The 26,131-nt window shown below is 42.3% G+C and overlaps 1 protein-coding gene across 3 annotated transcripts in view; it reads left to right on the forward strand.

The window, feature by feature from the left end:
- The window catches only part of ncoa1 (nuclear receptor coactivator 1), a 114,630-nt gene that overhangs the window by 430 nt on the left and 88,069 nt on the right, over window positions 1-26,131 (forward strand). For 2 of the 3 annotated variants that reach the window (XM_062044873.1, XM_062044875.1), the window contains exon 1: window positions 1-137. This exon is cut by the window's left edge and continues 430 nt beyond it. The gene's annotated coding sequence lies outside the window, so the exon portion shown is untranslated. Of the gene's footprint in view, window positions 138-16,240; window positions 16,454-26,131 lie in introns of those variants that run through there. The other variant, XM_062044874.1, reaches the window with a different exon arrangement.

The raw sequence follows: 26,131 nt of genomic DNA on the forward strand, positions 1-26,131 counted from the left end.
GCTGCCTGGCTAACTGCTAGCTGGCAGCATTGGGCGCCCAGCGGGAGGCGGCTACTTCTTGTGGGATGTAACCGAGGAGCGACAGCAGCTTCCCGGGAGGTTTATTCAGCCAGCGAGCGGCACATAAAGAAAAACAGGTAAGCCAATCAAGAGGCGTGGCGGTGGGTGGTTGATGACAGGGGGCCGCCAGCTCAAAGCCACCATAAAACTCGGCCGCTGCGGCGCGGCCTGAGTTTGCTGCCCGCCGTGCACGTGCGTGTGCGTGCGCTCGCCACCGTTCACTGACGCACATTCACATGCCCGCGCCGTGCACGGTCTCAGCCACTTGTAAATTAGTCGACGCTGTTACGTAAGCTAAGCACCCCGAGTGGCCTCAAGTGCCGCTTCTTCTGAATCTTACCTGAGTCTTCTTGACCTCCTTTTTGTATTCTTGTTGTTGATCATGGCTATTTATATGGGACACAAATAATGCTTTACAACATGATATCCGATTCCAAACCATGTATCAGACTCACTCACCATGTATCGGACTCATTCAACATCTATTAGACCAGGGCTGCAGCTATTGATTTTTTTGATAATCAAGTGATCGATCATATAGTTTGTTTGAGAAAAGGGATCTATTATGCAAAACCAAATTTTATTGCATATTGGTACCTGTTGGTGTGCATTTGTGATCTGCATCAAACTGTGGAGCCTTGGCGGAAATATTCATAACATTTATTTATAAAATGACGAGCAGGAAAACCTGAGCAAAACAGACTTGAAGGGATGATATGGCCTCTGTGTTTTTTCTGACCTAACGTATATTCCGCTCTAATTCCGTATTGAGCACTGAATAACGGATAAACCACAGAAACCTTGACTATATATATAAATATATGTATATAAACCATAAGTAAGTAAAATATATAAAATACATAAATAATCATTATCTCATTTTAAAAAAAAAGTTTCAAGATGAAAGCTGTCATACATTTTTCTGTGCATATTCCAAATGTCTTTTCGTCATCAACGTTCCTCTTGTAGTTTCCATCATAGATCATGAAAACTGGCAGATGATCACTGATATCGGATATTAGCAGACCACTTGTGGTATTATCAAAATCATTATTAAAAATATGATCAATAAGTGTGGCGCCGTGTCCCGAAATTCTGCTTGGCCTTGTGATTTTAGGATCTAAACTCAAGCGTACATTGTCTATGAAGTCATTTATGGACTTTTGTTTGTTAGGGTTCAAGAGGTCAATGTTGAAGTCTCCACATAAGAAAACAACAAAATATAAATTTTTTGGTTATTTATTTACCAAATTTGTAAACAATGGCATAACATACATATACACACAGGGTCCATTGCCAGGGTTAATGTTGTCAACATATATAAAATAAAAACTAAATAAGATAAGGCTCAGAATGGTTTCTTAACAAAACCTTTCTACATATAATGTAGGGCTGGGCGATATATCGATATACTCGATATATCGCGGGTTTGTCTCTGTGCGATATAGAAAATGACTATATCGTGATATTCGAGTATACGTTCTCAGGCAGTTGCTTTTAGCTGCGGGGCATTAAACTGCATGCGTTTCTCACTCTTTTCTGTCTCTCCTTCTCACAGAGACATACAACGAGCGCACCTTCTTACATACGTAACGTACTGTCACGTGAGCAACATCACACGCTCCCGCGGAGCAGAGAGGTAGCGACATGGTAACGTTAGCTGTGATGCTAACAGCTAACGGTGCAGGGGCGGGTGGTAATACGAGAGAAAGAAGGTGCGAACATGGTAACAAATTGAGGAAGAAGTAATTCCCATGAAAAACAGCATGGGGTTTATCGTCTGGCGGTGGTTTGGCTTCAAGCGGGAATATGTCTGTACATCTCCGTTCGGTGCCACACCAACTAAATGCCGAAGCAACTATTTCCACATCAACACCGTAGGACATATACTATTTGATATGCAGCTAATTTTTATGTGATACATATTGAAATATCTTGTGTGACATTATGTTTTAAACTATTGTAGTGGCGTTCTTTACAAAAAGTGCACTTTAATTTAGTGTTGTTTTGATAAGTCATCTTAGTGACACCATGCACAAAAGTGCACTAATAACTTGTTTTTAAATGTCTCTGACAATCTTGCACTTTCTGTTTTGGAAATGACATGAATGTTTGTGCCACTGCTTAATAACTGTTTAATAAATACAGTTTTGTTAAATTGACTTAGTTGTGATTTCCCTCTCTTCATGAAAGATTAAAAATAGCATATATTAATGCAGTATGAACAAGAATGTTTTAATGTAGACACATAGAATCATCATACTGGTGATTATATGTATCAAGTGTTCATTCAAGGCTAAGCAAAATATCGAGATATATATCGTGTATCGCGATATGGCCTAAAAATATTGAGATATTTAAAAAAAGGCCATATCGCCCAGCCCTAATATAAAGTGCTTTTTTTGATTGATTGATTGAGACTTTTATTAGTAGATTGCACAGTACAGTACATATTCCGTACAATTGACAACTAAATGGTAACACCCCAATAAGTTTTTCCAACTTGTTTAAGTCGGGGTCCATGTTAATCAACATTAAACTGCCTCAAGTTGTTGCTCAGATTAAATAAAAATGACAAAACTTTTCTTCTACATATAAAGAGTGCAACATTAAAGGCCTACTGAAAGCCACTACTACCGACCACGCAGTCTGATAGTTTATATATCAATGATGAAATCTTAACATTGCAACACATGCCAATACGGCCGGGTTAACTTATAAAGTGACATTTAAAACTTCCCGGGAAATATCCGGCTGAAACATCGCGGTATGATGACGTATGGGCGTGACGAAGTCCGAGTAACGGAAGTTATGGTACCCCGTAGAATCCTATACAAAAAGCTCTGTTTTCATTTCATAATTCCACAGTATTCTGGACATCTTTTGCAATTTTTTTAATGAACAATGAAGGCTGCAAAGAAGACAGTTGTAGGTGGGATCAGTGTATTAGCAGCGGACTACAGCAAATAACCAGGAGGACTTTGTTGGAGCGCTAGCCGCGCTAGCCGGCGACCTCACCTTGACTTCCTACGTCTCCGGGCCGCCAAACGCATCGGGTGAAGTCCTTCGTCCTTCTGCCGATCGCTGGAACGCAGGTGAGCACGGGTGTTGATGAGCAAATGAGGGCTGGCTGGCGTAGGTGGAGAGCTAATGTTTTTAGCATAGCTCTGTGCAGTCCGGTTGCTAAGTTAGCTTCAATGGCGTCGTTAGCAAAGCATTGTTAACCTTCGCCAGCCTGGAAAGCATTAACAGTGTATTTACATGTCCACGGTTTAATAGTATTGTTGATTTTCTATCTATCCTTCCAGTCAGGGGTTTATTTCTTTTGTTTCTATATGCAGTTAAAGCAAGATGCTATCACGTTAGCTCATAGCTAAAGCATTTCGCCGATGTATTGTCGTGGAGATAAAAGGCACTGAATGTCCATTTCGTGTTCTCGACTCTCATTTTCAAGAGGATATAGTATCCGAGGTGGTTTAAAATACAAATCTGTGATCTACAATAGAAAAAGGAGAGTGTGGAATCCAATGAGCCAGCTTGTACCTAAGTTACGGTCAGAGCGAAAAAAGATACGTCCATCGCTGCCTCTCAAGTCATTCACTGTAACGTTCCTCATCTACGAATCTTTCATCCTCGCTCAAATTAATGGGGTAATCATCACTTTCTCGGTCCGAATCTCACTCGCTCCATTGTAAACAACGGGGAATTGTGAGGAATCCTAGCTCCTGTGACGTCACGCTACTTCCGGTACAGGCAAGGCTTTTTTTTATCACGAGCAAAAGTTGCGAACTTTATCGTCGATTTTCTCTACTAAATCCTTTCAGCAAAAATATGGCAATATCGCGAAATGATCAAGTATGACACATAGAATGGCTCTGCTATTCCCGTTTAAATAAAAAAAAATCATTTCAGTAGGCCTTTAAACAGTTTCAAGTCAACTCAGCCTCAGATTACCCCCCCCCCCCCAGCCTCCCCCCCCCAGCCTGGCTAATTTGGCAGTAAGAGGATATATAGGCTCATTGTTCTTCCGCCATAGAAGTGGGTCAAAATCTAGTTTTTAATGCAATATGGATTTATATCTGCTGCTATAAAAACATTTGTTATTGCTTTAGCCCTGCCTGACTCGCCGAAGAGAGGCTGCTTGAATGCGGTGGTGACACTTCAAATGGGTTAGCATGTGTTATGAGAGTAGCGTATGTGTGTGTGTGGCCCTTTAATATGTGACAGCATGTGAGGTGAGTGTGTGGGCGAGCGAGGTGAGAGAGCAGTAGCGTGAGTGCAGGTAGTGGCTAGTGTTTTGTTGGATTGGCTGTGTGCAAGACCTCAATAAAGCCACGATTTGCAACTAATCGCCGGACTCGTCATTCACCCTGGAGTCCGGAGCTGTAGAGACCCACTGCCTGGTAGAGTGAAGGGTGTTGCCCCCGAGAATACATCGGCCCTGGAGGAGTGTCTACCCTGCGCTCCTCGACTACGGTCTGGGAAAGGTGCAACACATGTTTGACGTGTTGTCAGAAGCAGCTGCTGAACAATGTCGGCAAACCTCCGTCCTCCATTGTTGTATCGTGCAGCCAAAGTGTTCCCAAACGGGAGATCTTAACGAGGCAGGAGGGTCTTCCAGCTCTGGCTTTTACATGTTGTCCTAGCCCGGTCGCTGCTAGCATGTCTACTCGTTCGGGACACCTCCGAACCGAACCCCCCGTACCGAAACGGTTCAATACAAATACACGTACCGTTACACCCCTAGTGAATGGAGAATCCGAACTCCTGTGAGAGCTTGTGTCAATATCTGATGTTTCTATTCCAAATTGAATGGATGTATTTGATGGAGAACCGTCCCAGATCTGCTCGCATAGTTTGAAGTACAGCAAACATTTCTACCGTAACCACTTCTTCCACCTGCGTCGACTGCTTGTCAGTACTTTTCATGAATCACTTTCAGTTTAGTGCGTTTTGTCGCTGTTTTAAGTAGCCCATCTCCACATTGTTTAGTTTAGGATAGGGCGATTGAGTGTTTCGGGGATGAATGAGAGATACCCGACACATTTGTTTGGTAAAATAATGTTCCTTCTCCTCACACAGTTATTTCACTCACATCTTAACGGTTTGAACAATTTCCCTTGTGGATCATTAAAGTTTGTCTAAGTCTAAGTCTAACAGCTGATTCCGTTTTATTGGCCAATTATGTGACACCGTTCGCGGTTAGGTGAACGCAGAAATCATATGCCTTACTTTTTTTTTTAGTTGATTGATTATTGATTAGTAGGGGTGTAACGGTACACAAAAATTTCGGTTTGGTACGTACCTCGGTTTAGAGGTCACGGTTCGGTTCATTTCCGGTACAGTAAGAAAACAACAAAATATAAATGTTTTGGTTATTTATTTAGCAAATTTGTAAACAATGGCATAACGTATATATACACACAGGGTCCATTGCCAGGGTTAATGTGGTCAACATATATAAAATAAAAACTAAATAAGATAAGGCTCGGAATGGTTTCTTTACAAAACCTTTCTACATATAAAGTGCTTTTTTTGATTGATTAATTGAGACTTTTGTTAGTAGATTGCACAGTACAGTACATATTCCGTACAATTGACCACTAAATGGTAACACCCCAATAAGTTTTTCAACTTGTTTAAGTCGGGGTCGACCTTAATCAACATTAAACTGCCTCAAATTGTTGCTCAGATTAAATAAAATGACAACACTTTTCTTCTACATATAAAAAGTGCAACATTAAACAGTTTCAAGTCAACTCAGCCTCAGGTTAACTTTTCTCCCTTCCTCCCAGCCTGGCTAACTTGGCAGTAAGACGTGGGAGCTGTTTGCTTGTCTTTATCTTTGTTGAAGCGATGTTCACTTGGGGGTGGTGCCGCTTCAAATGGGTTAGCATGTTTGACGTGTTGGCAGAAGCATGCCTTACCGCTGCTGAATAATGTCGGCAAACCTCCGTCCTCCACACCGCGCAGCCGAAGTGTTCCCAAACGGGAGATCTTAACGAGGCAGGAGGGTCTTCCAGCTCTGGCTTTTATATGTTGTCGTAGCCCTGTCGTTGCTAACATGCCTTGCGTTGTGCCTCGGTGTGCATTGTTTACACAACGTGCGCTACGCTACTTAATATGTTTGTGTGGAAACTCGTTCGGTACACCTCCAAAGCAAACCGGAACCCCCGTACCGAAACGGTTCAATACAAATACACGTACCGTTACACCCCTATTGATTAGGCATACTAGCGCTGCCTATCCATCCATTTCCTACAGCTTGCTGTGTAAAGATAAAAAGCAGCTACCATGGTGACATTCCAAACTTCTAGTAGTTGTGGTCTTTTTTTCACTCATTTCCTAATCATCTGTTTAATTGTCACAAGTTCCGTAATTTGGATGTGTGTTGCGTGGCTAATTATGCATACTTTTATTTTATTTTTAATTTTTAAATGATATTTTCTTAATCGTGAGAAGCCATAATCGAAATCGAAACCAAAATTCAATTTATTGTTCATCCCTACGATAGATGTATCCTTACATGACCTCAACCATGCCATAAGAAGTAAATATCATCTTATATAGGTAATTGGATAGGGACTGCCATTGTGGTTCCTTTTTAAATTGAATCCAAAATGACTTTTCCCCGCACACAGGTTTTTAACGCATTAGGATAACTGGAAGCAACAAAACATTTATGTTGACTTTAAGAAGTACAGGGATGTAACAATTACTGGTACAACAACAAACTACGGTAAAATTCATGACAGTTAATACTACCTTTTAAAAATCTGGATTATCGTAAAACCGAGATTTCTTGACAGATTTTAGTATGTGTATGACTATTTTTTGAGCACCTTCAACAATACTATGATAATAAGGATAACGGTAATAATTTTGGTGACAATAACCGTGATTTTTTTTCATTAGTGTCATCCAAACAATTAATGAGGTTATATGTCGATAAGTACAATTATTCCAGTTTGACCTAGGAGTCCACACCAGCCTGCTGCTCTTTAACTGACTTAAATTTTATCTTAAAGACAAAAAAAGAGAAGCTTTGTCTAAAGTGACCATGCTTAATCCAAAATATTTAAATCTGTGCCTTGAGTGAAATTTATGACCTACTTAACACGATTAGAATTACAAAGTATTACAGTATTATAGTTATGATTGTTATGCAAGCTGCAGCTGTTGGATAATAGTTGCTGTTTTTGCATCAATAGCCAGAGTTATGCTGAAATTTGACCTTTTTTTGCGTGCTGCTGGAGGCACCGTCAGGGCAGCGAGGATTGTATAGAGGTCTTAGAAAGCTGTCAAGTTTGAATGTGCTAACTTGAGCAGCAACATATCTGTCATTGTGGACCACCGGGGGGCTTTGTGTGAACCTTATTAACACCAGGTTGTCTGTCTACAAAAGTTATGTTGCCATAGGTTGCCATGTTACTATTTGCTAATGCAGGTGTGTTAAAAGTAGGTCAAGAGACAGTCAAATAAGTTAACAAAATCTGCTTTCCGGTTCCAGCTTATCACAACCTCAGGTGCAATATATTGTTGACGTTTTTGATTTGTGTATTGTTTAACACACAGGTTGCCTGTGGTTGTTGGGGGTGACGTTGTCGTTTAATTTGCCATCATAAAGGCCACATCCGTGTCAAAAAAATATTCATCACTTAAGTGTAGTTTTCTTGTCCACGCAAAAAAACATTCATAGCCTGTCATGCGTATTTTGTCCAATCAAAAAAAGCAGCCACAGCTGACTTGGTGCCCTTTTAATTACTCTGTTCATCAATACTGCACGTACAATGACATGTATAATATCTTTAAAATCAGCGCACAGAAAGCCCAGGAAACATGAATGGTTTTTTTTTCCCCACTACCCATGCCGTGTAGATGATAAAGTGCATGCTGTTGTACAAAATGAACTAATACACTGCCAGTGTTTCCCACAGATTGCCAATATACTTGTGGTGGTTGTGGGGCGGTGTGGCTGAGGTAGTGTCATTTTGACGTAATCATATAATTAGCTGTGATGTATATATTTCTTTAAAAAGGCAAAAAAAATGTATGCATATATATGTTTTTTAAATCTGTGTTATTAGTAAATAGTAGGGGTGTAACGATTTATTTAAACAACGATTCTATATGATTCATAATTTTTGGTTACCAATACAATTCAAGGACTTTTTTTTTTTTTTAGAACGATTCGATCTGAAACGTTTCAGTGAGTTGGAATCGATTCAGTAAGTTTTTAGCATAAAATTCAACCAGAGTGACTGTGAAATAAATAGTGGATACTAGACACTGCAGGTGAAGTTTCCTATGTTCCTGTTATTTCTTGTAAGGAAATTACCATAAACTCACCCAAGATATTTACAGCAACGCCCGGATTTGTATTTTAATGCCCATCCTGGTCATGTCATGTATTTCCTTCAGTGCAGCCTCCTCCTTTACGTAGGAGGGATGTAACTGTATGTATCTGATCGTAGCGCGCGCCATGGCTAAGTAAAAGCCACCACACCTTTAAAAATGATGGCCTTTTTACGTAGAAACAAATTAAAGTAATATACTTTATGAATGTATATATAGCCTATTATTTACGCACTATTGACTAGTGATGCACAGAAAATGTGGCAACTGAAAAACTTTGATCAACCAACCGTAAGCAAGACTCACGAATGTCCAGAGCCTCGGCGGTAACGAGGCGCCGCCCATATGGCCACCTTGCCGCAGCTTGGCTCCAGCAGCTTGGGCAGTGGGCCGGTGCACAGCCACCACGCTCAGCACTCCAACCAGACCCACCCAGCCCTTAGAGCCAATCCGTGTCCTGAAGTTACAAATCTGGGGCCGTACTTATCAAGCTTCTTAGAATTACTCCTAAGAAGTCTGCTAAGAGTTGACTTAAGAGTAAATAAATTCTTCGCTGAAAGCTGCACTTAAAAGTTAGTTATCAAGCGTCTTACTCACACTTTCAGCGAAGTGTAGGACTGAATCTTAAGTGTCACGCTCAGAGCTGAATTACGACATTACTATGTGCCGTAAACGGAATTTTAGGTGACATCATTTCTGTGTCCATAGAAATGACCAATCAGGGAAGGGAATCAGTTGTCTAAGAATAAAGAAATATCTTGGAAATATTTAAGTGGACAATGGGAGTGTATATTTTGACAATAAACTGCAAAATAATACAAAACAAACTAGTCCCCGCCGGCACTCACGCTACCGCTCCCTCTCTTCTATCGCCCACACACTCACTGACGTCACTCACCTCACGGCCACACACATACGCTACTGTCATAAATCATTTCTTTCCAATTCATTAATTAGGCAACTAATTTGAAACTGGTGTGGGTGGCTCTATATATACTAGCCCACTGCAGACACATGCAGAAATCAACAAGGAATGGAAAAGTATTAAATCTGTGACAAAAATAATATCCGCTCTGTCTAAACGATACCGTTTGATCAGCTGCTCGTCATCAAAAAAACAAAAACATTGTTCCGTTCCCTGAACGTTCGCGCACGTCTCTCTCGCCTCAGTGCCATCCCCTGCTGGCAACTCCTAACCACTTAAGACACCTCTGAAGGTCTCTTAAATATCGTGGAGAGTAGGAGTGATTCTTAGACTTAAGAATGTTGATAAAAAGCTTTTATTCTTAAGTTTGAGAGTAGGACTAAATTTCGCAAATTCTCAGGACTTAAGTGTAAAATGGCACTCTAAGAAGCTTGATAAGTACGGCCCCTGACTTGCCGACTTCTCTAACCCACCTCGTTCTAATATGCCGGCTATAGAGCAGTGGCGATTGCTGAAGACTGCAACGGAAGCTCATCTTCCCCTAAAATGTATTTAAAAAAAGTGGTCAAATATTGTATTTGCATTCAATTGACTGAATGCATTAGATGCGTTTAACTTTTGTTTAGATTCAGCTACTACGGTGACAGCTGGCACAACTTGTTTTCATTGATTTGGTAGTGTCACAGTGCTGCAGCCATACTAGACAAATATTGGATAAATGCTGCATCCCTCCAAGGACCCAACCCATGCGGTCGACAAAGTGTGGGTCCTGGTGAGAGTCCTCCAGCAGCGGCTGGAGCAATATGAATTGGGACGGTCTAGCCTATGGGACACTTCCTGGTTACGTCCGTTGTCCCCACCCTTACATTTACGTCACGTATCTGCTGCTCAGTCACGCAAGGTTAAAAAATGACAATCTTAAGAAAATGTACCGTAATTTCCGGACTATAAGCCGCACCTGACTATAAGCCGCACCAGCGAAATTTAGGGTAAAATACAGATTGCTCCATATATAAGCCGCACCCGACTATAAGCCGCAGTGTTTTGATGTGTAATTACCGTAGTATATAGGGGTTCCTGCTACCACGGAGGGGATTGTCAGGACAGAGATGACTGTTTGGGAACGCAAAGCGTCCCATTTATTAACAATAAATCTTTCAATCATTCAATCAAACTTTCACATCTTTGACATGGCGAACAGCATTCGTGCAGAGTACAAATAATACAACGGTGCAAAGTAATACAAAGTGCTTGCCTGTACGTTATCAAAATAACCAGCCTACCGGTATATGAAAAGTCAGTCTTTAATCATGGTGTCATCGTCTTCCTCCTGCGTACTAAAACCACCGAAATCCTCTTCGTCGGTGTCGGAGAAGAACAGGCCGTAAATAAGCCGCACCGTTGTATAAGCCGCAGGGACCAGAACGAGGGGAAAAAGTAGCGGCTTATAGTCCGGAAATTACGGTAATCGCTTTTTGTGTTCTCTTGGTCCTTTACCTTATTTTAGAGGAAGCGGCTAAGCTCTACCGGCACCAGTAGATTTTTCTGCGGTTAGAGCCGACCGATCATGGAAGATGGTTGTCATGAAGATGTGTCACGTGTTGACCAGCATTCTAAATCTGTTGTTCCTAATTATTTATTTGTTATTGTTTTTTTATGCTTGTTGTAGTGGGATATGCACGTTTTAAAAACAAGCAGACAATCCAAAAGATGTCCCAGAAAGAGTCCTCACGGTCCATCCCTACAGCAAAACCACACAATCCTATTTAGCAGTTACATTATTAAAGGCCTACTGAAACCCACTACTACAGACCACGCAGTCTGATAGTTTATATATCAATGATGAAATCTTAACATTACAACACATGCCAATACGGCCGGGTTAACTTATAAAGTGCAATTTTAAATTTCCCGGGAAACTTCAGACTGAAAACGTCTAGGTATGATGACGTTTGCGCGTGACGTCAAGGGTTGAAGGAGACATTTTGGAATAGCACGGTCGCCAGCTTAAATCGTCTGTTTTCATCGCTAAATTCCACAGTATTCTGGACATCTGTGTTGGTGAATCTTTTGCAATTTGTTCAATTAACAATGGAGACTGCAAAGAAGAAAGCTGTAGGTGGGATTGGTGTATTAGCGGCTGGCTACAGCAACACAACCAGGAGGACTTTGAGTTGGATAGCAGACGTGCTACCGTGAGTACAGCTTTGGCTTCCAAATATTTGATCGCTTGCCCCTACGTGCGTGGCGCTATGTGCATGTCACGTACGTAACTTTGGGGAAATATATGTTTCTTGCCGACTCTGATGGCGGCCGGGGTGTCGTCGAAAGCTACAACGCCCGCCGCCGCACCGCTGTCCTCATCTTGACTTCCTCCGTCTCCGGGCCGCCGACCGCATCAATGATCGGGTGAAGTCCTTCGTCGCGCCGTCGATCGCTGGAACGCAGGTGAGCACTGGTCGTGATGAGCAGATGAGAGCTGGCGTAGGTGGAGAGCTAATGTTTTTAGCATAGCTCTGTCTAAGTCCCGTAGCTAAGTTAGCTTCAATGGCGTCGTTAGCAACAACATTGCTAGGCTTCGCCAGGCTGGACAGCATTAACCATGTGGTTACAGGTAAGGCTGAAACGACGCGTCGACATAGTCGACGTCATCGACGTTATCGACGTCATCGGTTACGTAAATACGTCGACGCCATTTTTGTGCGTCGACGCGTCACATATTTACGTCACACTACTGTCATGGCGGAGCGCAAAGCAGAGCGGTGCGATCAAGGGGAAAAAAGCACGCCAAAAGTCGTCAAAAGTGTGGGAATATTTCAATAAACGGCCTAATAATGTTGTTGTATGCACACTGTGTCGAGCGGAAATGGCCTATCATAGCAGCACAACGGCTATGAACGAACATTTGAAAAGAAAACAGCCGACAGAGTTCTTGCCATCACCATCAACATCAACTAGTCAATCGTCCGTGTGAGTATACGTTGTCATCATTACACAAAAACATGAATGTGTCATTTGTATCTGCGTTGTAAATTCATAAATTAAGCACCGTTTCGCTCTGAGAGGTGCGTTTGGCGTGCCTGTTCAGTGTTTACAAAGACGCGCTCCTCTTTAACGCTAACGTTAATTAGTTGTGCAAATACCTTTTACAACTTTAACAGTTACATATACTATGTACAAACGAACCATTAACTTTCACTTTAATCATACTATCATCATCGGTCTTACCTCTCAGTTCCAGCCACATCGACCCCTTCTGAGCGCTGTCACGCCAAATTTCTTCCCCCCTACAAACCCCCCCATTTACTTACTGTTATTAATTTCCGCATATGTCCACAAGTCAAATGTGCATTCAGTCAGGAATATTCCTCAAGTTAATTTGTCCGATTAATACAGACGTTTTGTTAACGCTATATTATAAAAAAAATAAAAAATAAAAATTTACAAACACAAGCTATGGGATGACGTGACCGGAAGTAAGTGGGGGTGGGGGTGTGGGGTTTGTAGAGGGGAAGAAATTTGGCGTGACAGCGCCTATTTTCAGCTGCTGGGAATATTGTAAACAAGAAAAAAAACAGCCTCACCCCAGAGCATGTAGACATGCTAACCTTTTTTCATTACAACTGTTAGTCACTCACTGGAATGAGTAGAATTGGTTATTGTGTACTGTGTTGGACTGGATGTTTATTTTGCACATTTTAAAAGCAATACTTAATGTTTACAGTGCTCCAGAATATTTAGATTGGCACTTTTTTGTGCTGGATGTTTATCTTTATTTTTGCACATTTTAAAGCAAAATAAGCAATAATTTTACTTTTGTTGAAATGTTTACACTGTTGTTACAGAATATTTCGTTTTGCACTTTTTTGTATTGGATGTTTATCTTTATTTTTGCACATTTTAAAGCAAAATAAGCAATACTTTTACTTTTGAAATGCTTATACTATTGCAGAATATTAAGATTTGCACTGGATGTTTACTTTTATATTTGCACATTAAAAAGCAAATAAGCTACTTTTAATTTTGTTAAATGTTAAGTTTTAAATGTTTACATTGTTACAGAATATTTTGTCATGTTGTTGTCAATGTTGACTGAGTGGCCATACTTTTTTTTTTGTAAATAAAAGCCATGCCTTTTGAAAAAACTGGCCTACATTTATTTTTTCATCTTCATTTTAAATAAAAAAATAATCGGTAAAAGGAAAAATAATCTATAGATTAATCGAAAAAAATAATCTATAGATTAACCGATTAAGTGAAAAAATAATAATCTATAGATTAATCGATAGAAAAATAATCGTTAGCTGCAGCCTTAGTTACAGGTCCAGGGTTTGGTAGTATTGTTGATCTTCTGTCTATCCTTCCAGTCAGGGGCTTATTTCTTCTGTTTCTATCTGCAGTTAAGCACGATGCTATCACGTTAGCTCCGTAGCTAAAGTGTTTCGCCGATGTATTGTCGTGGAGATAAAATTCACTGTGAATGTCCATTTCGCGTTCTCGACTCTCATTTTCAAGAGGATATAGTATCCGAGGTGGTTTAAACTACAAATCCGTGATCCACAATAGAAAAAGGAGAGAATGTGGAATCCAATGAGCCCTTGTACCTAAATTACGGTCAGAGCGAAAAAAGACACGTCCTGCACTGCACTCTAATCCTTCACTCTCATGTTCCTCATCCACAAATCTTTCATCCTGGCTCAAATTAATGGGGTAATCGTCGCTTTCTCGGTCCGAATCGCTCTCGCTGCTGGTGTAAACAATGTGCAAATGTGAGGAGCCCTTCAACCTGTGACGTTACGCTACTTCCGGTACAGGCAAGGCTTTTTTATCAGCGACCAAAACTTTATCGTCGATGTTCTCTACTAAATCCTTTCAGCAAAAATATGGCAATATCGCGAAATGATCAAGTATGACACATAGAATGGATCTGCTATCCCCGTTTAAATAAGAACATTTCATTTCAGTAGGCCTTTAATATGTCATTCACAATTGATATACTTTTCTAATTGTGTCAAATTAATTGCATTATAGCCAATAATAGTCAATATTGGGATAGCATAATATTGTTATTATCATATAATTATTTGCAATGAAGGCAGATTAAATAATTCACAACAACTACAGTTTCAGCACATGAGTTTAATTTATATAGATTATACAAATACTTTGTTTTTAAATGATTATCCAAACTGCTTTATTTTTTTTTGTGTCATTTCTTCCATCTAAAGTTAAAGTACCAAAGATTGTCACACACACACTAGGTGTGGTGAAATTTGTCCTCTGCATTTGACCAATCCCCTTGGTCACCCCTGGGAAGTGAGGGGAGCAGTGGGCAGTGGCGGTGCCACGCCCGGGAATAATTTTTGGTGATTTAACCCCCAATTCCAACCCTTGATGCTGAGTGCCAAGCGGGGAGGTAATGGGTCCCATTTTTATAGTCTTTGGTATGACTCGGCCGGGGTTTGAACTCACAACCTACCGATCTCAGGGCGGACACTCTAACCACTAAGCCACTGAGTAGGTGTTATCTGTTGTTTTCCAAGTCCTTGAATATTCTGCACAGCAAATAAAAACAGAAACGTTAAACACAAGATCACAATAATCATTAAAAGAAGTAAACCTATTCAAACATGCAAATGTACACAAAAAACCAAAGCATACTGGCAGCTATAATTTTTACGTGGCGGTGCGCCATGATCAGTTACATTAAAGGGTAAACCCTGGGATATGTTGATTGACAGTCTAAAAGTAACATGTCTTCCTTCACTTGTTTTCACAGTTTTATGCACTTATATGTATAAAATATAAAAATTGCAAATTGAAACAGAATCGCAAATTTGGAGAGAAAAATCGTAATTGGGTTTTTCTTCAAAATCATTTAGCCTTGATGAATGCATGTGTGTGTCACTGTGTATGTTGTAAATGGGTTATCCTTGTAAAGCGTTTTTTACCTTCAAGGTACTCTGTTAGTGCATGTGCCTCACAATACGAAGGTCATGAGTTAAATTCCGGGCCCGGGATCGTTCTGTGTGGAGTTTGCATGTTCTCCCCGTGACTGCGTGGGTTCCTTCCGGGTACTACGGCTTCCTCCCACCTCCAAAGGCATGCACATGGGGATAGGTTGATTGGCAACACTAAATTGGCCCGAGTGTGTGAATGTGAGCGTGAATGTTGTCTGTCTATCTGTGTTGGCCCTGTGATGAGGTGGCGACTTGTCCAGGGTGTACACCGCCTTCCGCCCAAATGCAGCTGAGATAGGCTCCAGCATCCCCCGCGACCCCGAAAGGGACAAGCGGTAGAAAATGGATGGATGGTACTCAAAGCGCTTTGACACTATTTACACATTCACCCATTCACACACACATTCACACACTGATGGCGGGAGCTGCCATTCAAGGCATTGACCACGACAAATTAGGAGCAAGGTTGAAATGTCTTGCCCATGGACACAACGGGCGTGACTAGGATGGCGGAAGCTGGGGTCAAGCCTGGAACCCTCAAGTTGCTGGCACGGCTGCTTTACAATTAGAGCCACGCCATCCCGATGTTGTTTGAGTGTTAATAATAAAAGTGTGTTATTTAGGACACTTCATATTGCTCCTAAAGAATGTTATGATCCGAAATGTTTTAATTTTGGGGCACCTGTCCTCCAAGTGGAAAAAGGTAAGCCTACAGCCCTGACATTGTAAATGTATCAGGATTCTAACTTAAAACTGTGTGGCTTCGCAGAGAGTTCTAACTATTCATGACATGTAAGGGTGAGCTTGAGGATTTGATTACAATGGTTTTGTCTTTCCTTGATATGGTAACGCCCACTTCCCTTTCATATCCTAGCCAATGTGATTAAGCGTATACTAGATCGTCCGGAGATGCCATGACATCTTTGCCACAGTTCTTTTCTCTACCACCGCACCTTTCATCTTCCTGTGTTCATGCCATAAGCCATTTTATCATTTCAAAGAGAGCTCGAAGAGTAGAGTCGATGCCAGCATGAGTGTTTCAACACGCACAGGACTAATCACCCACAGCAGCATTTGTCTGACTTTTGATGAGTGTATTATCGCCGTTTGTGGATGTACAGTCTTTGCTCCTGACATCAAGAGGACTATTCAGGTCTGGTCTTGTGTTAATCGTTGTTAATTTTGATTTATATTTGTTTTCACCAATTCTCTCGCATCTAAAGCTGGCCTTATGCTGTATGATGATTAAAGTGTTGTTTTGCATCACATCTCATACCATACATGCAAGTCACCAGTGATAGAAAAGTTAAATTCTAACACATGGTGTAGACGATGACAAATGCTAACCGAAATGCTAACAATAAAGCAAAATGCTGCTCTTACTCTTTAACCTTGATCTATGGCAGGACAACACCCTCTATAACAAGTGATGGACATAACAAAATATAATACCTACAGTCAGGGGCGCCGAAAAGGGGGGGTAAAGGAGACAGATTCTAGGGGCCCATGATGGAGGGGGGCCCATTAAAATGCATAATTGTATGTAAAATAGCATCAAAAAATGTTGCCGCTGTGTTGGGGGCCCTGTAAAGATTCTTTTCATAGGACCCAAAATCCCTAGCGGCGCCCCTGCCTACAGTTACATGCCCCCAATACTCCTGTTTTAACTATCCCTTTTCTAACGCTTGTCCCTTTCGAGGTCGCGTGGGGTGCTGGAGCCTATCTCAGCTGCATTCGGGCGAAAGGCGGGGTACACCCACTAGGATGTAGAAAATCCAGTAAATATTCTGAAAGTTACGTACCAAATTGTGAGGATGTTACACCCTGTACTGTTACACTCTTAGTTAACACGTTAACGGAAAACGTTCTTATTCCTTCTAGATGAAAACACATCCGGTATTAAAGAGAATATGAACAATCATACTGTGTTTGTGTAAACGATAATATTATATTAGCGATATTGGAAAGGATTGTTGGGTTTTGTTCGCCATTGCAATCAGCAGATACAATGTCAATTTAGTGTAACTATTTAGTGTTTAAAGGAGTGTCACCTTTTGTGGAAAAACTGACTTTACTTTGCCATCCCTGTTCGCGTTCACTTTGCTTAGCCTTTTGGGAAGTATAGTTGCAGCTGAAAAATGGTTGTACAATTGCACAATCTGGACTTACTATAAATGTTGTGTTGGTCAAAACAAAAAACTCTTCTGCCATATGACAAATTACTTTGAAAAATGATCAATACAGCATGCAACAAATGCTTAGTGTGTGCATGTTGCCACTGACTTGTTTGTTTTGCTCCAGTGTTCACACTGATGGTCATGTGTGATCTATCTAGCAAGGGCCCTTGTGACGTTAAGATGTAGTCAGATAAGCATTTTTGGGTTCAGGGATTTGGGCCAAAAAAGTTTACGAGGTTATTTGCACCCGAGGCAAAGCATTATCTGCTTGAACCAAAACGCTGTACAGAGAGAACTTGAGTGAGTAAGCGATATCTGCTGTGGAATTCCTCCACTCCAATCTCTCCAAACGAAAGGCAGGCGGCATTTAAGATTTGTTTTAAAGTCGATCCTCCTCCGGGTTCACTCAATCCCACTCTCCAGCCATTATTTAGATCCTTTTGAGATATGCTGTCACCCCCCTGGGTTGTAGACTTTCACTTTATTTGTCATTGGTCACTCACATTCCCACTTGCACTTGAAAGCCTTACTGTGAGAGATAGGTGTTATAAAGGACAGCAATGATATGCAGCTTAAAGGCCTGCTGAAATGAAATGTTCTTATTTAAACGGGGATAGCAGATCCATTCTACGTGTCATACTTGATCATTTCGCGATATTGCCATATTTTTGCTGAAATGATTTAGTAGAGAACATCGACGATCTAGTTCGCAACTTTTGGTCGCTGATAAAAAAAGCCTTGCCTGTACCGGAAGTAGTGTGACGTCGCAGATTGAAGGGCTCCTCATATTTCCCCATTGTTTACACCAGCAGCGAGAGCGATTCAGGCCGAGAAAGCGACGATTACCCCATTAATTTGAGCGAGGATGAAAGATTCGTGGATGAGGTACGTGAGAGTGAAGGACTAGAGTGCAGTGCAGGACTTTCTTTTTTCGCTCTGACCTTAACTTAGGTACAAAGTCTCATTGGATTCCACACTTTCTCCTTTTTTCTATTGTGGATCACGGATTTGTATTTTAAACCAACTCGGATACTATATCCTCTTGAAAATGAGAGTCGAGAACGCGAAATTGACATTCACAGTGACTTTTATCTCCACGACAATACATCGGTGAAGCACTTTAGCTACGGAGCTAACGTGATAGCATCGGGCTTAACTGCAGATAGAAACAAAAGAAATAAGCCCCTGACTGAAAGGATAGACAGAAGATCAACAATACTATTAAACCCTGGACCTGTAACCACACGGTTAATGCTTTCCAGCCTGGCGAAGCTTAAGAATGCTGTTGCTAACAACACCATTGAAGCTAACTTAGCTACGAGACCTCACAGAGCTTTGCTAAAAACATTATCTATCCACCTACGCCAGCCCTCATCTGCTCATCAACACCCGTGCTCAAATGCGTTCCAGTGATCGACGGCGCGGCGAAGGACTTCACCCGATCATCGATGTGGTCGGCGGCTAGCGTCGGATAGTGCGTCTGCTATCCAACTCGAAGTCCTCCTGGTTGTGTTGCTGCAGCCACCTACAGCTTTCTTCTTTGCAGTCTCCATTGTTCATTAATCAAATTGCAAAAGATTCACCAACACAGATGTCCAGAATACTGTGGAATTTTGCGATGAAAACAGAGCTGTTTGTATTGGGATACAATGTGTCCGAATACTTCCGCTTCAACCATTGACGTCACGCGCAAACGTCATCATATCTAGACGTTTTCAACCGTAAGTTTTCCGGGAAATTTAAAATTGCACTTTATAAGTTAACCCGGCCGTATTGGCATGTGTTGCAATGTTAAGATTTCATCATTGATATATAAAATATCAGACTGCGTGGTCGGTAGTAGTGGGTTTCAGTAGGCCTTTAAGTAGTGTATTTTTCTAACTATAAGGCGCTCTTACAATCCTTTCGTTTTTTGTTTTTTTAAATCAACAGTACGCTTTATGACCGAGTGCGCCTTATACAGTTCAATCGGGAAGTATGCAGCGCTTCACTTTTTTCACATTTTTTTATGTCACAGACTTAAAATGGAATACATTTAATTTTGCCTTAAAAATTCTACAGACAAATCACCCTTAATTAGGGCTGGGCGATATATCGAATATACTCGATATATAGAAAATAGAAAATGACTATATCATGATATTCAAGTATACGTCTTCATGCAGTTTCTTTTAGCTGCGGGCATTACACTACAGCATGGGTGTCAAACTCTGACCCCCACTTGGCCCTTGAGGCAATATCAAATTAACACTAGAGCTGGCCCGCCGATTATATACAGCGGCGGTGCCGCAGTAACACCGCATTCATCGCTAATTCTCATACTTGCCAACCCTCCCGGGAGACATTTCAGTGCACCTCCCGAAAATCGCCACGTCCGCTTTTCATCCAGTCCAACGAGTGCTGGCCCAGTCACATAATATGTGCAGCTTCTGCACGCACACACAAGTGAATGCAACGCATACTTGATCAACAGCGATACAGGTTACACTGAGAGTAGCCGTACAAACAACTTTAACACTGTTAGAAATATACGCCACACTGTGAACCCACACCAAACAAGAATGACAAACACATTTCGGGAGAACATCCGCACCCTAACACAACATAAACACAACAGAACAAATACCCAAAATCCTTAGCAGCACTAACTCTTCCGGGACGCTACAAGTTGTGTGTGTGTGGGGTGTGGGGGGGGGGTTTGGTGATAGCGGGGGTGTATTTTGTAGCGTCCTGGAAAAAATAAATATACATATATTTACTGTGTGTGTGTGTGTGTGTGTGTGTGTGTGTGTGTGTGTGTGTGTGTGTGTGTGTGTGTGTGTGTGTGTGTGTGTGTGTGTGTGTGTGTGTGTGTGTGTATATGTATGTATGTATGTATGTATATATATATATGTATGTATGTATGTATATATATATATATATATATATATATATATATATATGTATATATATATATATATGTATATATATATGTATATGTATATATATATATATATATATATATATATATGTATATATAAATAAATAAGATGTTGCTTGGATGGCAACATATGTTAATCCAAAACCTGTGTGTACCTTTCAGCATTAATGGTGCCTTCACAGATGTGTAAGTTACCCATGTCTTGGGCACTTATACACCCCCATACCGTCACAGACGCTGGGTTTTAAACTTTATGCCTATAACAGTCCGGATGTTTTTTTTCATCTTTGGTCTGGAGGACACAAAGTCCACAGTTTCCAAAAACAATTTGAAATGTGGACTCGTCAGACCACAGAACACTTTTGTACTTTGCATTAGTTCATCTTAGATGAGCTCGGGCCCAGCGACGCCGGCGGCGTTTCTGGCTGTTGTTGATAAATGGCTTCCGCTTTGCATAGTAGAGTTTTAACTTGCACTTACAGATGTAGCGACAAACTGTAGTTACTGACTGTAGTTTTTTAAGTGGTCCTGAGCCCATGTGGTGATATCCTTTACACACTGATGTTGGTTGTCGGTACCGCCTGAGGGATCGAAGATCATGGGCACTCAATGTTGGTTTTCAGCCTTGCCGCTTACGTGCAGTGATTTCTCCAGATTCTCTGATCCTTTTGATGATATTATGGACCTTGCAATAGCTCATTGAGAAATGTTGTTCTTAAACTGTTCGACAATTTGCTCACGCATTTGTTCACAAAGTGGTGACCCTCAACCCATCCTTGTTTGTGAATGACTGAGCATTTCATGACATTTTCTAACATCCAACATCAAACAACTCTTCCCTCAGCCACGAGTCTGCGACGTGAAGCATACGAGACCCCGTGAACATTGCGCCCAAGCACGTATTTTGTGTTTATTTATTGTCAATACAAAGCTAAACATTGACATGTGCAAAGGCAATAATATATGATAAAACAAGGCGGAAGCTAAAGGACTTCCCCATTTATCCCCTCTTTTATCACAGGAAAAACCTGCCAGGTGAACAACTGAGTTTACTAATTCTGGTGCTGATGACGTAAAAATCATGTGACTCGTGTCCCATATGTGACCAGAGCAAATATACTATGGCACTAAGACTATAGTGGCCATAAACAGTTAGGTTCTACAACAGGGGTGCCCACAGTGCGGCACAGAGGCCAACTGTGGCCTGTGTCTCGATTGTCATTGGCCCTGGGCACATTACAAAAAAAGACAACAAAAAACAAAACACCAGCAAAAACTGGGAAAACAGCAAGAAGCACAATGAGAAAAGGCAAAAATGTTGACATCAGATCGGCACAAAGCATCGCATCGCAGTCTCGGAAGACCATTGATTTCCTGTGCCTCGGAGTCAGGTCTTGTCGCAGCGTCTCCTGTGGCTGTGTAGTCCAATTCGTGAGAGACATTCCCGGCCGCAGATGTCACACGTCCAGACCGGTCCCATAGATGTTGCCGGTGTCGCAGAGCCCTGTTTCTTTCTCTTTGTCCTCTTAGCCTCATGGTGTTGGACCAGGGTGGTTTCTGACTTGAGCAGCCCGCTGCGGAGTACCTGCTGCCACTGAAGGCGGTCCTGGGCTGCATCTTCCCAGCTGTCGGGGCTGATGTCAAAAGACTTGAGGTCTTGTTTGCAGACGTCCTTGTAACGCAGCCGGGGACGGCCAATCTGCCTCTTGCCAGTTGTGAGTTCAGCATAGAGGATGTCCTTTGGGATTCGCCCATCGTCCATCCGTCGGACATGGCCCAGCCAGCGGAGACGTCGCTGCCTCAGTAGGGAGCACATGCTGGGAAGCTGTGCTCTTTCCAGGACTGATTGGTTTGTGATCCTGTCCATCCAGGTGATGTCCAGTAGACGCCTAAGGCAGCAAAGATGTAAGATGATTAGCCGCTGCTCTTGGTGGGAGTATAGGGTCCAGGTTTCACTACCGTACAGTAGAATGCTGGTGACACAGGCTCTGTACACCTGCACCTTAGTGTGGATAGTGAGCTTGCTGTTTTCCCATACTCCGCTGTAAGCTTCCCAAAAGTTGAGGCAGCTTTTCCGATGCGGCCACTGAGTTCGGCATCGAGTGACAGGTTGCCGGTGATGGTGGAACCGAGGTAGGTGAAGGTGTTTACGACTTCCAGGGTGTAGTTGTTGATGGTGATAGAGGGGGGTGGTTGAGTTCCCTGTCCCATTGTCTTGGTTTGGCTCAGACTGATGGTCAGGCTGAAGTCCTGACAGGCTTTGGTGAACTGGTCCATTAGGGTTTGCAGGTGCTCCTGGGAGTGTGCTACCACTGCTGCGTCGTCAGCAAACAGCATGTCCCGGATGACGAGTGGCCTGACCTTTGTTTTGGCTCAGATGGGCATGGTTGAATAGTTTAACGTCTGTCCTTGTGTGAAGGTAGACTCCTTCAGTTGCTGTACCAAATGCTTGGCGCAGGAGGAGGGAAAAGAAGATCCCAAACAGGGTGGGCGACAGCACGCATCCCTGCTTGACACCACAGCAGATTTTGAAGGGGTCTGATGTGGACCCATCGAACTGGATGGTGCCATGCATGTCGGTGTGTAAGGACTGGAGGATGCAAAGGAGTTTGGGGGGACAGCCTATTCGTTCAACCAGCTGAAAAAGGCCACTCCTGCTCACAAGGTCGAAAGCTTTCTTTAGGTCAATAAATGCCATGTAGAGTGGTTTTCTCTGCTCTCTACACTTATCCTGCAGCTGTCTCAGAGTGAAAATCATGTCAGTGGTAGACCTTCCTGCTCTGAACCCTGCCTGAGATTCTGGGTATATTTTCTCAGCGAGAACCTGGAGTCTATTCAGTGCAACTCTGGCAAAGAGTTTACCGGTAGTGCTAAGTAGAGAGATACCACGGTAGTTGTTACAATCACTCCTGTCTCCCTTATTCTTGTACAGGGTTGGTTATGATGGTAGCATCCCTCATGTCCTGTGGGACAGCACCTTCACTCCAGCGCAGACAGTGGAGCTTGTGAAGTTGGTCGAGGAGAGCAGGCTTTCCACACATGAGGATTTCAGCTGCGATTCCGTCACTGCCAGGTGATTTACCGCATGCTAGGCTGCCTATCGCTTTGCTTAGCTCCTCAGTTGTTGGTTCCATGTCCAGTTCTTCCATTACAGATTGACACTCAACATGACCGAGGGCTGCATCGGAGACAGTGTTGTCGCTGGCGTAGAGTTCGGAGTAGTGTTCTACCCAGCGGTCGAGTTGTTTAGAGCGGTCAGTGATGATTTCTCCCAGGGCCGATTTCAGCGGAGCAGTTGTGTGGTGTGATGGTCCAAGCGCCTTTATGATGCCGTCATACATGCCTTTGATGTTACCGGAGTCAGCGGCTGATTGGATGCTGCTGCAAAGCTGTAGCCAGTAGCTGTTAGCACAGCGACGGGAGGCATTCTGCAGTTTCTTCCTTGATGCCCTGAGAGCATGTAGGGCAGGGGTGGGCAATTAATATTTATCGGTGGCTGCAAGAGCAACCTGAGCACTGTTGGAGGACCACACCGACAATATTTCAATTAAATTTTGCTCAAATTATTTTTGATATACTGTAATATAAATAATAATAATAATAATAATATTTTCATTTAAAGGCCTACTGAAACCCACTACTACCGACCACGCAGTCTGATAGTTTATATATCAATGATGAAATCTTAACATTGCAACACATGCCAATACGGCCGGGTTAACTTATAAAGTGACATGTAAAACTTCCCGGGAAATATCCGGCTGAAACGTCGCGGTATGATGACGTATGCGCGTGACGAAGTCAGAGTAACGGAAGTTATGGTACCCGTAGAATCCTATACAAAAAGCTCTGTTTTCATTTCATAATTCCACAGTATTCTGGACATCTTTTGCAATTTGTTTAATGAACAATGAAGGCTGCAAAGAAGACAGTAGTAGGTGGGATCGGTGTATTAGCAGCGGACTACAGCAACACAACCAGGAGGACTTTGTTGGAGCGCTAGCCGCGCTAGCCGCCGACCTCACCTTGACTTCCTACGTCTCCGGGCCGCCAAACGCATCGGGTGAAGTCCTTCGTCCTTCTGCCGATCGCTGGAACGCAGGTGAGCACGGGTGTTGATGAGTAGATGAGGGCTGGCTGGCGTAGGTGGAGAGCTAATGTTTTTAGCATAGCTCTGTGAGGTCCCGTTGCTAAGTTGCTAAGTTAGCTTCAATGGCGTCGTTACCACAGCATTGTTAACCTTCGCCAGCCTGGAAAGCATTAACCGTGTATTTACATGTCCACGGTTTAATAGTATTGTTGATTTTCTATCTATCCTTCCAGTCAGGGGTTTATTTTTTTGTTTCTATATGCAGTTAAAGCACGATGCTATCACGTTAGCTCGTAGCTAAAGCATTTCGCTGATGTATTGTCGTGGAGATAAAAGGCACTGAATGTCCATTTCGTGTTCTCGACTCTCATTTTCAAGAGGATATAGTATCCGAGGTGGTTTAAAATACAAATCTGTGATCCACAATAAAAAAAGGAGAGTGTGGAATCCAATGAGCCATGTTGTACCTAAGTTACGGTCAGAGCGAAAAAAGATACGTCCATCACTGCCTCTCAAGTCGTTTACTGTAACGTTCCTCATCTACGAATCTTTCATCCTCGCTCAAATTAATGGGGTAATCATCACTTTCTCGGTCCGAATCTCTCTCGCTCCATTGTAAACAATGGGGAATTGTGAGGAATACTAGCTCCTGTGACGTCACGCTACTTCCGGTACAGGCAAGGCTTTTTTTATCAGCGAGCAAAAGTTGCGAACTTTATCGTCGATTTTCTCTACTAAATCCTTTAAGCAAAAATATGGCAATATCGCGAAATGATCAAGTATGACACATAGAATGGATCTGCTATTCCCGTTTAAATAAATAAAAAATCATTTCAGTAGGCCTTTAACCTAACTTATCTTTATACAAAAGCAGATGTCTTTTGATGGTTTTATTTTTAACACTTTCTTACACAACACTTCCTGATGTATAATACAATGCAAAAATTTCAATTTCTGTCACTTTATCTTGCATCCTCTTTGTTGTGAACGTAGCACGCCTGTAAGGTGATTGGCGAAGAAGGAGGAAGCGTTGCTGTTGCGGAAATGAGGAGTGAGGATAGACGTGCGTGTGGAAAGAACGAGATAAGTTGAGCTGTGTTAGTATAGGTTGCTCAATAAAAGTTTAAAAAGAGCGTCAGACTTGGTGTGCACTTCTTCTGGACGCTACAATTGGTGTCAGAAGTGGGATGAAATGCCTCCCAGTTCGCCTTGCCATCAAACCTGGGAGTCTTCATTGAGGGCGGAATTCCCCCATGTCAAGCAGCGTGCGCTGCATCTGTAGACGCTGCCTCTCTCCTCCCTCTCTCTCTCTCTTTGCGACGAGCTCCTCACGTCCGGGATTCACACAGACATCTGCAGTCGCTGCCGGCACCTTAAGTCCCCACTCAATGTCCTTCCCTCCCGTTCAATCTTGACAAAGTCGCCAGGAAACATCGTGGCACGTACCTCCCGATGACGTAGCAGGCTGAGCGCACAAGCAGCGCAGTATGCTCACACAAGCAGCGCAGTATGCACAAAGTTTTACTTCTGACACCAATTGTAGCGCCCAGAAGAAGTGCACACCAAGTCTGACGCTCTTTTTAAACGTTTATTGAGCAACCTATACTAACACAGCTCAACTTATCTCCTTCCTTCCACACGCAC

This window comes from Entelurus aequoreus, linkage group LG04 (genome assembly GCF_033978785.1).
Source record: "Entelurus aequoreus isolate RoL-2023_Sb linkage group LG04, RoL_Eaeq_v1.1, whole genome shotgun sequence".
NCBI classification, from domain to species: Eukaryota; Metazoa; Chordata; class Actinopteri; order Syngnathiformes; family Syngnathidae; genus Entelurus; species Entelurus aequoreus.